Here is a 16,923-nt window from a genome sequence, read left to right as displayed (position 1 = left end):
GAGAAAGGGACTCTCCTGCACTACTGGTATGAATGCCGACTGGTTCAGCACTTTTGGAAAACAATATGGATGATTCTTAAAAAATTAGAAATAGAGCTCCCATTTGGCCCAGCAATACCACTCCTGGGAATATATCCCAGAGAGGCAAAAAGGTATAGAAGAAATGACATCTGCACTTGTATGTTCATTGCAGCACTGTTTACAATATCCAAAATCTGGAAAAAACTGGAGTGCCCAAAAACAGATAACTGGTTAAAGAAACTTTGGTACATCTGCACAATGGAATACTATGCAGCTGTTAGAAAAGATTTATGCACTGGTGAAGGGATGTGTGTTCAAGCATTATGTAACTGAGACTTAAGCCTGAAAGCTTTGTAACTTTCCACATGGTGATTCAATAAAAAAAATTAAAAATTAAAAAATAAAAATTAAAAAAATAAAAGATGAAGTCATGAAATTTGCATATAAGTGGATCAACTTGGAACGTATCATGTTGAGTGAAATGGGTTAAATTAACCTTCTTAAGGAGCAGTTATACGGAGGCCAACACCACTGATCTCACTTATTAAGCCTCTTTTTAGAAACTAGGTATATTAGAAATAGAACTAGCCTTTGGTGCTACTGAAAGGGTTCAAAATATAACCTCTTCTGTCTAGGTACTTGTAAATCATCTCCAATACATTAGCCATTCACCACTAGAAAGAATATGAACTTATTGAAATGAGTTGCTTATATCCATTTTCCAGGCATTAATAGAAAAAAATAATTTCCAGGGCCAGGTAGCTGTCTCAGCCCAAGATTAGATCACTGGCAATGCATGCTAAGTGTGGCCCCAAACCAAAACAAATATAAACCTCCACTCTGAACAAATAATGGGTTACTAGATAATAAAGAAAATCTACTTTCTTTTAGTTTTTTGTCATTTGTACAATTGTACTTGTTTTGATATTCTGTGGTGGATTTTATTTAAAAATTGATAATTGGGGCTTTTACCACTCTAGAAAATTCCATGTTTTGTCTTGAATGTGCATCTTTCTCTCTTACCCCTCACATTTCTAAAGTTCTTTCAATAAAACTGTTTGTCTTACTAAAAAAAAATAACCTGTAACTAGGATCATGGATGTGACTCAGAAATATATCACTTGTATTGCATGGTGAGGCCCTGGGTTAAAGTCCTGGCGCCGCCAATAAATAAATTAATAAACAAATTAATAAACTGGTAACTGAAGATAAACTGGTCTTTTAGTGAGGGACAGAATATAATTCACTAAAACCCAACGAACCAACCTAACAATAAAAACCACAACAGCACAGCCCCACTGATGTGGGCATTAGTGGTTTGTGTTGCAATTTTTCCTGAAAGATCAAAGGCTGTAGGAGGTTTATGAGTTTCTGTAATCAAGTCCAGCAAAGTAATGCACCTATCTTCCTTGTATCCTCATGTGATTTCCAATCAAACTGTTAATTTCATTTTGTTTTCATAAAAAAGGAGTATCAAAAAAGAAAGGAAAGAAAATCATTAGACTGCTGAAAGTATTTGATGAGGAAAACTGATCATTAATTGGAAAATGAACCACTACAGCATGAACGCTGATCACAGAACAGCTGTCATTTCAGAATCTGACTGTCGCGAAATTAAAACTATGTCAAAGGTGTCTGTGAGTCCATTACACATCTTTTGTTTCCTGAAGTTGAGGTGCAATCATTAAGACAAACTGTAAAAGTTGTTGGCTGAGAGCAAGAATGAGAGTATCGTGATTGGGCACTTAGCTTGCACGTGGCCTACCCAGGGTTTTTCTTTTTTTTTTTTACTTTTAATTCTAATTTTTCTTCTTTTTAAAATTTTTTATTAGTGACCCAGGTTTGATCTCTGACATTCCATACTGCCCCCCAAGCTAACCAGGCGTGATCCCTGAAAATAGAGCTAGGAGTAAGTCCTGAGTATGGCCTGGTTCACCACCCCCACCAAAGAAAGAAAAAAAAATTCTAAACGAATGCCTACCTGACTTGCAGAAATATAAGTGACTTATTCATAAATTTTAATGGGTTGTAAGTGATAAATCTGAAGTGTGAATAGCAGAAATTTAAATCGCTGGAAAGACTGTCATTTTTATAATTCTAGTGAAGTAATGCTACTTTATATTTGACAACTTAATGATCAGGAAAACATATTATATATGTGTGTATATAGCACAGCGGGCAGGGCGTTTGCCTTGCATATGGCCAACCTGGGTTCGATTTCTGCGTTCCTCTGGGAGAGCCTGGCAAGCTACTGAGAGTATCCCACCTGCATGGCAGAGCCTGGCAAGCTACCCATGGCGCATTCAATATGCCAAAAACAGTTAACAACAAGTCTCATAATGGAGACGTTACTGGTGCCCGCTTGAGCAAATTGATGAACAACAGGACGACAGAGCTACATGTATATAGCAATTTGTACTCTAATGCTTAAATACAACTTTCTCGTGCCCAGTATAGTTTACACACTTATCTTGATAGCAGAAATGCAGAGTTACTCAATTTTGAAATACTCCCTGAATTTCCTACTTAAAAATATTAATAGATAACAATAAGGTTCAATTTTTTCAACTCACTCTCCTTTCTAATATATATTCTTAGAAATGAGAGTGATTAGATATTGGTAAAAAGTATAAGAAGAAATACAGCCTCCAATTTCAAATGTTTAACAAGGTAGAAATCCTTTGGCATGTGCCTATCGTGGGAAGAAAGGTAATAAATAACCTGTGGCAACTTTTACTATCGCTACTAACATTCAATTAAAAATCAATGTAATTTGGGGAGATTGAGCAACACCAAAATTAATATAATTAAAGTGTTTTTATCCTCAGATATAGAGGAAAAATACTTCATAGTTATAATTCATAAGAAACATTTAAAATTGGGGGCTGGAGCGATAGTACAGTAGGTAGGGCATTTGCCTTACACGTGATAGACCCGAGTTCAATTCCCAGCATCCCATATGGTACCCCGAGCACAGCCAGGAGTGATTCCTGAGTGTAGAGCCAGGAGTCAGCCCTGAGCATCACTTGGTGTGACCAAAAATGCCAAGAAAAAAAGAAAAGAAATATTTAAAATAGGATTATACTAGTGTTCATTCCCTTCATTTCTTTCAGAAAGCTATTATTTGAGCCTAGTCTAATTTAAATTATTTACAAAAACAAAAATTCATTGGACAAATATTTATCAAGTGCAAACTATGTAAATTCCACTTTTCTGGCCCTTCCACATTTTAATATTAATATGCATCAAACTTTGAAATAATATAAAGCATTTTACCATATATGAAATATTCTATGCATAATGATGGCAGGCTTACTGTACCTTGGCAGTATTTTTGTATTCAAACACTAAATAAAAAACTGAGGAGAGGAAAGCTGTTCTAGTATTTCTTTCAACTAGTAACCCACTTGTAATATTTTAATATTAGAAAGGAGAATATTCATAATGAGTGACTTAGAAGGAATAAATAAAGACCAAGACAACTCTTCTAAAATGAGTCTTAACAGCTTGAACCAAACAGGTTAGAAACAAAACATGCTGGCATGGGTACAGAGAAAAAGGACCCTCCATACACTGCTGTTAGGAATATAAATTGGTTGAGCCTCTATGGAAAGTAGTATGATGATTTCTCAAAATATTAAAAGTGGATCTACCATATGATCTAGAAATTCCATTCTAAGGTACATATTCAAAGTGGACAAATCCACAAATTGAAAAAAATATGTTCATACCTATTAGTTTATTGTGGCACTACTCACAAAAGACCAAGTATGGAAACAACTCCTCTTCCCAACAACCGATGAGTGGATAGCTTTATGTATCTATCTATATGTATATGTATATATATGCACACATACATACACACAATGGAATTCTACTCAGTCATAATAAAAGATAAAATTCTTCCTTTTGTTGCAACATGAATAGAACTGGAGGGTGTCATGCAAAGCTAGAAAAGTTAGAAGGAGAAAGACAAAATTTCATGTTCTCACTCTTAGGTGGCATATAAAGAAAGAAAGCAAGGGAACAGACAATACTTAATGAAAAAATATCAGACTCTGAACTGATGTTACTAGGTGGGGGAGCTAAAAAGGTGAAAGGGGACTAGGGGATTGTGCTGGAGGGATATTGGCTATTTGCTGGTGGGCATGGTGTGAAAACACTGCATGCTATAAATTTTACACCCCTGCAAACCAAAAATAATATCAATAAAAATCAGTACTCAATAAATCTGACTCATTTTCAATGCAGCCCAACATATTGATAATAGAATGAAGCCAACACTTATGAAATCATTCATATTTAGAATGAACAAGATCTAGATGTGAATAATTCCATTTTTATTCTCTAGTACACATTTTCAAAATTTGGAACCATATGGTAGTTCTGCTTTTTTTTTGAGGAACAACCACTATTTTCCATAGATACAGCTGTTCCACTTCTTGGAATTTACCCAAAGTATGTGAAAGCAGTAATCTGAAAAAGATAGATCCACCCCTAGGTTCACTGTAGCACTATTCACAATAGCTAAGAACTGGAAAAGACCGAAATGCACACATGAATGAATGATAAGATAAAGACTTAGTACAGATAAACAATGAAGTAGTATCCAAGTATAAAATACATGGAATCTCATGATTTTTATCTTTCTGAGGCTGTTTTTCTACCTATAATTCAAATTCTTCATTTAACTCTGGAAAAATGAAGGTATCATATTTCAAAGAAGGATGTCAAAGTTCATCAGATCAGACAGTCATAAAAATCACTTTGGGGGCAGTCGAGAAACCATGGCCAGTGATGCTCGGGGCCTATTCTTCAGTCTGCAGTCAGGGGTGACATGAAGACCATAGGTGGTGTTAGGGATCTAACTGGGCAAGTGGAGTAAACTTAAATGTAAGGTAAATGTTTTATCTCACATACTATTTCTCTGACCCACAAGTGGCATGTTTTATAGCCAATCTAGTCTTTCTTCACGGCCCTGTCTAGGAACCCTTGAGGGAGAGGTTCAATTATGGGCTTAAAAATTTCACAGAGTTTTGCAAAATTTTGACAAGCCCCACCCTTCCTGGAGATTGGTGATATAGACACCAGGGAGGAGACTAGATGAAACCAGTCTGTCAGCCATCTTGACATCCTAAAGAATCTTTGGCTTCATTTCAGTGCTAAGCTCTCCTCCCTGGGGGAGAGACATAAGATGCTAATGAGACATGAAATGAGGCCTGTAGCCACCACTCCTTTATTCCTGCCGCACAGGGACATAGCTATTTTATCAATGCTAACTCATCCTTTCCATTAGTTGGCCATTAAATAATTTGTTTCTGGTCTACATTTCATAGTTACGTGTGGTTTCAGACATAGTTTGATGTGCTGGGCAAATAACCAAATTCTAATCCTCCTACAAAGGCATAACTATGGTTCCTTATCTTGGGAGATATAAGAATTGGAAGTAAAGAAATGTGGAGTTAGAGAAATTGGGGACTAGATTGTTCCCTGATGGCCCACGATCAACAATCCCACATTGAGAGAATAAAAAAAACCCAAAAATTCAAAGGGAGCCTCCAATAACATTATTACTCTTGGCAGGGGGCATTTGTGGTCCCCTGTTTACTGCCAGGAATGACCCCTAAGCATTTAGCCAGGAGTAGCCCCTAAGCACCACCTGGGTGTGGCTCAAACCCCTCCCCTGCCCCTTCTTTACAGCAGCTCTCTTGATTTCAAAGAAACAGTTTTTTTACTGTACCACATCAAAGAAACAAGTAAACAATTGATTTTTAAGCATCTAGAAACATATCTTTTGCTGGAACCAGGCAAATCAGTACCATACAACCCTTAATATGCTATTCTGCTCCTAACTAACCTTTAGTTAAAGTCTAGTTTATTACAGAATAGGAAACAGGCTATTAGCTACTGAGTAAAGCTATTGGTTCTCAGTGTGCGGGCATTAGCTACTGACTAATGTCTAGGCAATGCTACTGAATAAAAGCTAGGTTCTCAACACTTAACGTTGTTCCAAATCATTGCTTTAGGGCATGGGGTGGCAAAGAAGGTGACCAAAACGATTTCAATTAATTTTGATCCTTTTAAGCTAACAAATCAAAGGAACACAGCTGTATGTGGTATAGCATGATGCCTTTCTTTCTGCCTTGCAGCCCAAATATTTCTGCCGGCAATACAATATGTCCGGAATATCACCATTACTAGGTTATTGAAAACTGATTTCAAGCAAAACGACCCATAAAAAACTATGTCCTCAAATTTAAGTTTTATTCCAACTCGGCTGGGATTATTTTTCTCCTCATCGAATTTATAAGCAAACTATGTGGAATTAAACAATATTATTCAATGGCTTGCTAGACTCCATGAGGGCATCGGTTACAGATTTGATGTGGCAACAAAAAATATGTATCTTGCAAATGGAGTCCTCAGAAAGCAAAGAGAGTTACTGTGAACCAGAAGCAACATTGTTCAAAAGATCACAGATGCAGAATCTGCGGCAGACATATCAACTGATAAATCATTTTTTATAATTATTTCCAAATACCGAGTCCTGAGGTCAAGGGTGTGGCTGAAATGATAGAGCACATGCCTTGCGCATGCAAATCCTTAGGCTCAAATCAGTATTACATAGTCCCCTGGAGCACTGGCCGTCACAATTTAAAAAATCCTAGTTCTTCTGCCTACACTTTTTGTTTTGGGGACATACCTGATAGAGCTCAGGGCTTATTCCTGGCTCTGCACTCAAGGATCACTCATGGCAAGGACTGGGGAACATATATGGTGCTGAGGATCAAAAACCTGGGTCAGTTGCATGTGTGTAGTCTTACGTGCTGCACTATCTCTCCAACCCCTGCTTGGATTGTATTTATTTCCGTTAATGGCATGTTTATTAACCTGTTGGAAACGAAGCACTAGATAAGTTTGAGGCCTCAAGTTGAGGACTCTGAAGATTTTTGTTTGTATAGATTATTTCTGTTCATATGCATACTCAGAATTGAGAATTTGTAAAAGTAATTCATTTAAACGAAGAGTCATGAATGTATGTAATTAACTAGTTAGTTCCCCTTCCCAAATGTAATAAGGGTGGCACTGTCATCTGTGTAAACCTCCGTAATGTAGAAAACAATTAGGTTGTACTATTGGAAGTTATATTACATCGACTGCAATTTGAAAATGAAAGAAATATGCATTCACACAGATACATAATTTGAAGAATAAATAAGAATTTTAATAGCATTCAAAATAATCGTACTTTTAATACTACAAACACTCAAGAAGTGGTAGCTTCTTAAATATTAAGCTCATTGTGGGATTAAAAACCCTATCAGTAAACACTGTTCTTGGTTAAAGGAAAATCCTTTGATCAGTGTCACAACTGAATGAATTCTTTTTAAAATTTTTTTATTGAATCACTGTGAGACAAGGCATTACAAAATTGTTCATGATCTCGTTTCAGTCATACAATGTTCCAACACCCACCCCTCAACCAGTGTAATTTTCCAGCACCAGTGTTCCCAGTTTCCTCCTACCCTTCAAGCCACCCCCACCCCAGTCTGCCTCTGTAGCAGTCATGTCTCTTTCTCTCTCTCTCTCTCTCTCTCTCTCTCTCTCTCTCTCTCTCTCTCTCTCTCTTTCTCTCTCTTATTTTAGGCACTGAATGAATTCTTTACTCATGGATTGGTCATATGAAATGTATTGGTTCACTGAGTTAAATAGATCTTACCAATGGTGGTTCATTAAACGATTATATGGCATCAACGAAAGCACAGTTGTTAATATTATTATAGATGTCATCAAAGTTTAAGTGTTAGGATGCTGTAAACTCCACACAGATAAAAAGCAAAACTTGAATTTTTGCTTGAGCACTTAAATTGTAGCATTGGCACCACATTTTGTCAGTTGTTTTCTGGCTCACTTAATTCAGTTTTGAGAAAAGGTTTTCTAAATACCAAAGCTGGAATAAGAATTGCTTGTTTAAATAGTTCTTTCAAGTTAACAAGGAATTGTTTGAAGATAGCATCTAGTTCATCCCATAACTCAGTCATACAAGTACTTTTTCTTCCAATACCCATCCTACTTTGGAATGCTGCTGAAGTGTTTTTTGTCTACTTCCCATTACATCACTCATAATATACAAAAAACAGTTGTGGAGCCAAGGACACAGCTCAACAGGCTGGAGTACATGCTTTGCATGCAGGAGTCATGGGTTTAATCCCTGGCAATACATGGTTCCTTGAATCCTGAGCAGTGCTGGATATTGCCCCGCTCCCCGAATCAAAAAAATATAGTTGCATAAGATAGGGAGGATACTTAGTAAAAGCAATTCTTCATCTGACTCAAGGGCGTTCTTAAGTGAAAGTGGCGTTTTCTTTTTATTGTGAATGTCTGGAGCTAGAGTATACAATAGTCTGTCGTCTCTGTCCTAACTTGTGTCAAGGTGCCAACAGATTTTTCCCCACTATTACTTTGAAACAATACATAAATATCAACATAGTAAATACAGAAAATAATTTGATGCACATTGTTATAAAAATCACATTGATTTAGGTCCAGAAAGATAGTACAGTAGGTAAGACACTTGCCCCGTGTGTAGGCAAGCTGGGTTCAATTCCCAGTGTCCATGTAATTCAAGCCCACCAGGAGTGATTCCTGAGTTCAGAGTCAGGTGTAAGCCCTGAGTACTGCCCCCAGAAAAAAAAACTTTGTGGCCCCAAACCTAAATATAACATCTATGAGAAACTACTATTTTTAGTAAATCACAGCATATCAATCAAAAATTCTTAATCAAATAATTAAAAAAATAATAGCAGCTTGATTTCATGAAAACTTGACTAGTATCACTATCAGTGGTCCCAAATCATATGTTCAAAACTATTGAGATATTAGGGATGTGGCACAGTGATATGCACACTGGCTTTGTATGTTTGAAAACCTGAGTTTGCACACTGCAAAATGTATTTTAAGAAAGAGAAAACTATTGGTCTAGATCAATGATCCGCAGATATTAATAGTGCCCTCCTAAAAAATGAGTGGATAGATAGCTCAAAGGTTGAGGTGTACCGAGTCTTTGCATGAGGGAACTCCAGATTTTTGATCTTTGATACGGCACGGTGATGAGGACTTCGGAGCCTCCTTTCCCCCCATCCCCACCCCCCACCAGTACCAAACCTGGAATGATCCTGGAGCATTTCTTGGGTGGCACCAACCCCACAACCCAATTTATCTATATTAGAATTATTTGGGAGAGTTGTTAAAATATTGAACTCTCTGGGGCCCCATTCCCTGATTCAGTATGTCTGGGGTGGGGTTTGAGAATCTGCAGGTATAACAAGTTCTATGAGGTATCTTGCTGCATATAGTTTGAGTCCCATACTATTTTTTAAAATTTGGGGCTTTAATATGATTATGCTCTTATGGTCTCAGTTTCACAGTACTGTTCCAGTCTCTCTAACTAAATCAATGACAATCCTTTAACATACACAGTAAAACTCCATGAAAGGGAAAAAACAAAAAAGTAAAAAACTGTTAATGCAATCATTGTAATTTTGTTACTAAGTATACCATGTAGAGAAGTTTGAAGATTAACATATCAGAAACAGGCCCATTTCTTTCCTGTTAAAATACATCTCCATTGCCACCATTATCGCTCACCTAATCACTTTACCAACCTCTTAACTGCTATTCAAACAACTGCAATTCATTAACCTCAAGGCTACCAGGGACATTTTTATAAAATGTTCATATTTTTCTTTACGAAAAGTCCTACAAAATCTCTATTTCAACTATAAAATCAAGTTAAATTTCCTTTCATAAATCCCAACCCATCTGGGCTAGACATAAGATTTTACACTAATTCAGGTTTTCCTTGAAGTTGACCGGCTTAGTTGAGCTTCAGTTAAGGATGAAGCCCTTTAATTAGGGACTGGTCCTTTTTTTTCACTGTATCTATATCTTTCAAGTGCCTGACACATAACACATGTCAAATAAATGTTGGATGAATCCAACTCTAAGTATGCTAAATTTAGTAATAATATGAATTTTGATTCAATCTGAAAACAAACTCATCCTTAAATTTTGATTACGGGGAGTACAGTATAAGGTACATCTCTTTCCTATTTTCAAAGATGGCTTATCTTGATAGAGCACATCTGCCTCGAGAAAGGAGCTATTACACAACACACACACACAAACCTAAACACTAATCCTACTCTATAAACCTTGAGTTCAGGGGCCAGAGTGATAGTAGAGTGGGTAGAGTGTTTGCCTTGCATGTAGCCAACCCATGTTTGATCCCCGTCATTCTATACAGTCCCCACAAGCACTGCCACAAGTAATTCCTGAGTGCAGAAACAAGAATAACCCCTAAGCATTACTAGGTGATCCAAAAAGCCCACCTCCCCCGAAACCAAAGAAACAACAACAGAAAAACAACCTTGAATTCAGTGTGATGCTAACTGCTACAGTGCTGATACCATTGAACTAGTTACCACCCTGCCAAAACAGTAATAATGGTGGCAATAATTCAGTTCCAACTAGGAGCTAAATATTATCTACCCCTCAGATTTCTACTCACATCCAGGACATAGGACAGATGCTATTTTTGTTCAATCCAAGCTCAAGTTAAAACCTAGTCTAATTTGGGTACTTAGGAGGAGGTTCAGAGGACTGAGAGTCTTGAAGCAGTTTGCTCAGTCTTTATCACCTTAAAATTTATTCTGATCTTAAAAGAAAACAAGACACCATAATGAAAGGTGCTGCAGAAGTTGTAGCATGTAAGGTATTGAGTTAATACGGTACTCTGTTGTTTTAGAGGAGTAAGTTTTCTAGAAATCAAGTTCTACATTGGCGGTCATGAATTTATTTAGGTCATTTTGGAGGGTCACACTTGGCAGTGGTCAATTTACTCCTGTCTCTGTGCTCAGGGATCACTCCCAGTCACAGGTACATATGCTGTGCTTCAGATCGAACTGGGGCCAATTGGGTACAAGGAAAGAGCCTTACTATCACTTCAACCCAGTGCTCGTAATTTTTTTAATCTCATAAACAATGGTCAGTAAATGCTACAAACTCATTTGGGTTAACTGCAATAAAAATAAAATCACTCATTGCCCACCCTGGAAATCTTTTAAAGTCAGTTGTTTCTAAACCTTTCCCCAACTGTACTCCCTTCAAACCCTTTTCTTTCCTGCCCCCACCATCCTACCAAATGGGCCTCTAATCTTGTGATGTGGCCCATCCTGTATGTGATCTTCATCAGGAACCTCCTTACAATACTCTGGGGGTCCACAGTGGGGTCATATGACCCCCAGTTGAGAACCACTGCTTTAAGGAAATAAAAAAACTTCCTCCAATTTCACAGAAGCTACTAGCATCCTTGTGTATCTCTAGTTCCATCCCCTCTCCCCCCAGACAGGAGATTTTATCCCCTACTTTGGGAAACACTGCTCTACAGAATCAGTGTCTTAAATCCTTGGGGATAGCAAATTATGCAATATCTGGAGATGCTATGAATCAGATAAAATGGATCATTTTTGGTTTGTGGATAAGAGATGGTGCTGCTCAGCAGCTACTCCTGGATAACTTCTTGGAGTCCCTCTTTGCTGTGTTTGGGGGGTGGGGTTGTGGGGTCCAGGGTTGAATCTAGACCTCTTACATGCAAAGAGTGTGTTCCAGTCTTTTGAGATTTCTTCTTGGCTCAAAGGATCAGTTTGATGGTGTAAGATGAAGCAACTACTCACTTAACAAGATATATATAAAAGGTTAGCACTGTAGCACTGTTGTCCTGTTGTTCATCTATTTGCTCGAGCAGGCACCAGTAATGTCGCCATAGTAAGACTTATTACTGTTTTTGGCATGTTGAATACACCATGGGTAGTTTGCCAGGCTCTGCCATGCAGGCGGGATACTCTTGGTAGCTTGCCAGGCTCTCCGAGAGGGATGGAGGAATCGAACCCAGGGCAGCTGCATACACGGCAAATGCCCTACTCACTGTGCCATCGTTCCAGTCCAACACAAAAGATTAAAAAAAGAAATTAGAAAGTTGGTTTTTTTCAGGTAAATGGGAGATTTAGAAGTTTCAAGCAAACCAAACTTACACAAAGGCACATTGGAAAGTATGGTGATCCTTTTGTCCTTGAATTCCTTGGTTCTGTTTTCCTGTAATGTGAGACCTTGTGAAGGAGAACTCCATTGCATAAATTGTGGCTGTGTCCACGGGAGACGTTTGAGCTTCAAACCAGGTGATAGCCTAGACTTTACAATGAAACTGGGATGTGGCCTCTGTCACTTGCTACCCTGCAGTCAACCTTTCGGATCAGATGCAGCTAGTATAAGAATCCATGGAAGGATGCACACTCTTACCTCCAATTTTGCTACTCAAGACAAAACTTCCATTTTTAAAGATAAAAAATGATATTGAGTGCCAGTCTAAATTAGCATTATTAACAGTTACTCCCTCACGCTGTCACTGCCCCAATATGACAGAGATCGAAAACATGAGCTCCCTGGAAGCAATGGATCATGTCAGTTATTTCTCTTTTGCTGCTTCCTGCTCACATTTCTCTTCCACAGCATCTAGCATACACAGGTCTTAAAGGTATGTTCAAATTTCTTATTGAGATTGGAATCTCTTTTGTCCACCTCTGCAAATGTAGATTGTAAAAGAAGAATTAGGTTGGAATCTGCCTTTATCACTAATGTTTGGACTACTCTTATGTTGAGAAATAGAATACCCTTTTTGACTTGGTCGCAGAACCGAGGCTGCCAAAGTTACAGAAGTCTGGTTAATATTCTATGAGGTAACCGAACTGCAGAAAAAGAGGTGCGCTGGTGTGGAAATCTTGGCATTGTTTAGCATAAAAATTCATAAGCATGAACAGTCTAACAGAATATTAAATATCTTTCTTATGAAGTATTACACATCTTAATTCTGTACCAAAGTCCAAACACTAATTATAAAAGCATGAAAATTTCTGGTGTCTTTGTACTTTCCCAAAATTCTGAAAATGTGTAAGGAAATAATAAATGTAGTCTCTATAACTATCCAGTTAAGTTATGTTAGCCTGATATAAAAGCAACCATATCAGTACAAAAGAAATATAATTAAATGCCATTGCAGTTGAAACACTCTGTTCCATTACAGTAAGATAATATTATTGGTTTAGTCACTCTTTGACATTGACAAAACTGATACACTTAAATATGACTCTAGCATACCAAACATGTAAATGACAGAAGGGGAGAAAGAGCAAAGAGAGAAAGAGATAGAGAAGTCCCCACATACATGTCAATCAGTGTTTTCCAAAATAAGTTTCAGATTCAAAGTATTTTGAATGCTCCTATACCAAAAAAGTTAAACAGTGTTTGTTTCTTATCAGAGGTTTTGAGAAGCCCTTACAGCAGTGGTTTTCACCTTTTCTTTTACATCTGTGGACCTGTGCCAACAGAAGAAATACTTCACAGATCATGAAGGCAGAAATAAAATCATTATTTATAATAGTGTTTTGTGTATTGACTTGCAAATCTAATATTATAAAATGAAAACCACGTGTTAAGTGACAGTAACTTTTCCACAGACTGGCAGGAAATTTTTGTGGCCTACCAACATTCTGATTGGCAGTTGAAAACCACTGTCCTATATAAATGACCAATTGCCAAGGCAGAGCCACAGATGAGACCAAACTGGTGGAGAAACTAGCCTTCAATGAATCACACTGCTTCATAAATTGTTGCATTTATCTCTGACAATAGCCCTATGACGTAGATATGACTGTCACCCCTTGTACAGATGAATAAACTAAGTCTTCAAGAAGTTAATTCAGCCAAAGTCACTAAGCTGCAGTGCTGATTCCATGGCAAAGCTGGGTTTTAAATCAAAATCTCTCTGAGTCCTAAGTCCAACTCTGTTTCCCACTAAGCTACGAAATCCCCGTTCATAGCCATTTGCACTGTTTCAGTGCCACATCTTGATTTTAAGGTCTTGCTGCTACTTAGATGGGAGACTATTGTGCAGAGAAGGAGGACAAGATAATTGTTTCAGTTTCCTTATTATGTTATTTCTCTCTGCATTTCTCAGAAATTGCCCGGAAAAATAGCAATTTGGATGTCACAGCTTTTTTAGTGCTTCTACATATAAAGCAATTGCATAATTCAAATTGTAGCAATGAACAGCTATAAAATCCAAGGAGAACTATTATGTTTAGTAGTTACGTTTTTAATAAAAGATTCGAGAGAACTGGCATTTACTAAATGTCCACTGTATGTCAAACATTTAATTTGCCACATCGTATAAAATGGCTAAATACTTCTTTTTTGGAGGAGCTGAATCACATCCAGTGATGCTCAGGAAGTACTCTGGGGTCTGCACTCAGGAAATACTCCTGGCAATGCTTGGGAGACCATATGGGAAACCGGAGATCAAACCAGGGTCAGTCATGTGCAACGCAAGTGCCCTACTGACTGCATGGCTGCACGATGGCTCTAGTTCCTATCCTCCCTTTTTTGAAAACAGTAAGTGAAGTCCAGGATAAAAACTTCTCTCCAAGACTACATTTATTTATTCATCGATAGGGCTAAAATTCAAGCTGTGCAACTCAAGGACACCTGTTCTTTTATTGTAATATATTCTTTCCATTTTCAAATGGAACACATTCATCTTTTTATATTAGACTGAAATTAAAGCAGAGCAATCATGTAGCTATTTCTTATCATCAAAGGATAATTGGTGATTCTTTAATTACATTACCCAAGGTAAGTCCATTTCCTTGTCTTGTTTGCCAGTTCAACTAAAAAGCATCATCAAAGCAGAGTAGCAGCGTAAAGGGTGGGTGCTTGAGGTCTAGGGCAAAGGAAATGACTGGAGGTTTTGCAGGGAGCACTTCAGTCCCTCCTACACATCTGCTCCCTGCCTACTAGGACTAAAATGAAAAGTACATGGTGGGGTGGGGTGGGGAGAAAGAGTTTGACGCCCTTCTGCAACTATTTATGCAACTGTTACGAGAGTTTTCACACAGAGTCTAAGAATGAGTGCCTCACCCAATCTAATCACCCTTTAAAAACTTCATCTAAATGTTGAAAGTCATCCGAAAAAAAGTCTATTCAGGCTAACTAAGCCAAAAGTCAAAGTTAAAATATATTTCCCAAAACTTTTTGGAGCATTCCACATGCTAGGAAAATGTCAGGCTCTTTTAAGATCATTGTAAGTTAGTAAAACAAAAATGGGTGGTAGTGAACACAGACACACAGAAATGTGTGGCCGAAGACTCAACAACACTGAAAACAAATGAGAACCAAACTACAACTAAACTTTATGATGTGGAAGTCAAAGTGGCAAGCTAGTTGGGGCTGAAGGCTGCAGGGAACCTGGGAATACTGGGTGAGGGAAGCTGACACTGGTGATGGGACTGGTGCTAGGACATTATATAATATCAATCACTTTGTAAATCATGGTTCCTTAAACAAAAATTTTAAAAAGGAAAATATGTGGTGGAGCTTTTTCAACCATTACCAAAAAGACCTCAGTAATGAAATTCTTTAATTTTGCCTGGTTAAGGAAGAATATAACAAACTATAGTTTGCGGGTCTATCATTATGACTAATAAGCATATCAGGAACACTAATGGGTTGTGTTTCAAAAATTCATTTGTAAGTCAGTTGTTTGGAACTACAGACAACACAGAGTAATGCTGTTAAATGGTAGTTAGGTTTCCGAATGAGCCCAAGTATCCTCAGATGGAAACATGTTTTGAGAACTTAAAACAAAATTGTTTAATTCATATTCAAAATAAATATGAATTAAAAAGGACTTAGGCACTTACGCTCACCACAGCTACTATTTAAATTAACCTAAATCTAGAAATGACTGAAGAGTCCAGCAAGAGACTGAGTGGGTAAATAAAATGTGCTATATTTATACAGTGGAATATTACTATGTGAAAAGATAGAATTTTATCTTTTGCTGTAACTTGAATACAACCAGTTTCATGTTAAGAAAATAAGTGAGGGAGCTGGAGCAATAGTGCAGTGGGTGGGCAGTTTGCCTTGCACATGGCCGACCCGCATTCGATTCTCAGCATCTCATATGGTCCCCTGAGTGCCACCAGGGGTAATTCCCGAGTGCAGAGCCAAGAGTGACCCCTGTGCATCGCTGGGTGTGACTCAAAAAGCAAAAAAAAAAAAAAAAGAAAAAGAAGAAAAAAAGAAAATAAATGAGGAGAAAGACAAACACTGGATGTTCTTACTCATATGTCCTTTATAAGCAAACAAAGCAAGGGAATACATAATATCCAATGAAAACAAACTCAGTCTCTAACAACACCACAACACCGCTGAGTTTACTAAGCAGGGGTGTAGGGAGTGCAGGCAGGGTTTATTGAGGTGGGTGTAGTGCATAACACTGTATCTCTAAACATCTAAGCATTTCCATTCTTATAAACCAATGTTACCTCAAAAAAATAAAACTTATCAGGGGATGAAAAGGCATTATATGGGCTAAGGGACATGTCTTAAATGCAGCCAATCCAAGTTCCATCCTGGCACCACAGGGACTCCTGAGATTTGCAAAGTGGAGCCTGGAGCCTCACCCATCTTCTAGCTCTGCTGGGTGTGTTTTGGTGGTCGCCACACTGTAAGTTTGAGTAGCACTGCACCCTTGGGTCCTTGCATTGACCTGAGAATAGTCGGCAAAGAATTACTCAGAGGGGCCCTGATGCCTCCCAAGCACCATTTGAGAGGCAGCAAAAAACAAATAAAAAATTATCAACTAACACTGTCACAATGTATTGAGAGCAAACCAAAAAGCTTTTAAAATGTATCCTAAATATCAGTGCATGGGGTAAATTTGCATTTAATCAGAAGGACATGGTAAAAGGGTTTGTGAAGATTGTGAGAATGAGCAGTGGACATACT

The 16,923-nt window shown here is 37.8% G+C and overlaps 1 protein-coding gene and 1 non-coding gene across 3 annotated transcripts in view; one reads left to right on the top strand and one right to left on the bottom strand.

Moving 5' to 3' along the window:
* RNF128 (ring finger protein 128) overlaps positions 1 to 16,923 on the bottom strand; it is a 137,135-nt gene that overhangs the window by 40,886 nt on the left and 79,326 nt on the right. The window lies entirely within an intron of this gene.
* Positions 5,412 to 5,542, top strand: LOC129400705 (small nucleolar RNA SNORA38). The gene has a single exon (XR_008627891.1). It is a non-coding gene; the product is annotated as a small nucleolar RNA SNORA38 (small nucleolar RNA).

The sequence above is a fragment of the Sorex araneus genome, chromosome X (assembly GCF_027595985.1).
Source record: "Sorex araneus isolate mSorAra2 chromosome X, mSorAra2.pri, whole genome shotgun sequence".
In the NCBI taxonomy this organism is placed as follows: domain Eukaryota; kingdom Metazoa; phylum Chordata; class Mammalia; order Eulipotyphla; family Soricidae; genus Sorex; species Sorex araneus.
Note: the sequence above shows the minus strand (reverse complement) of the source record. Positions and strands in the feature narration are given on the sequence as shown.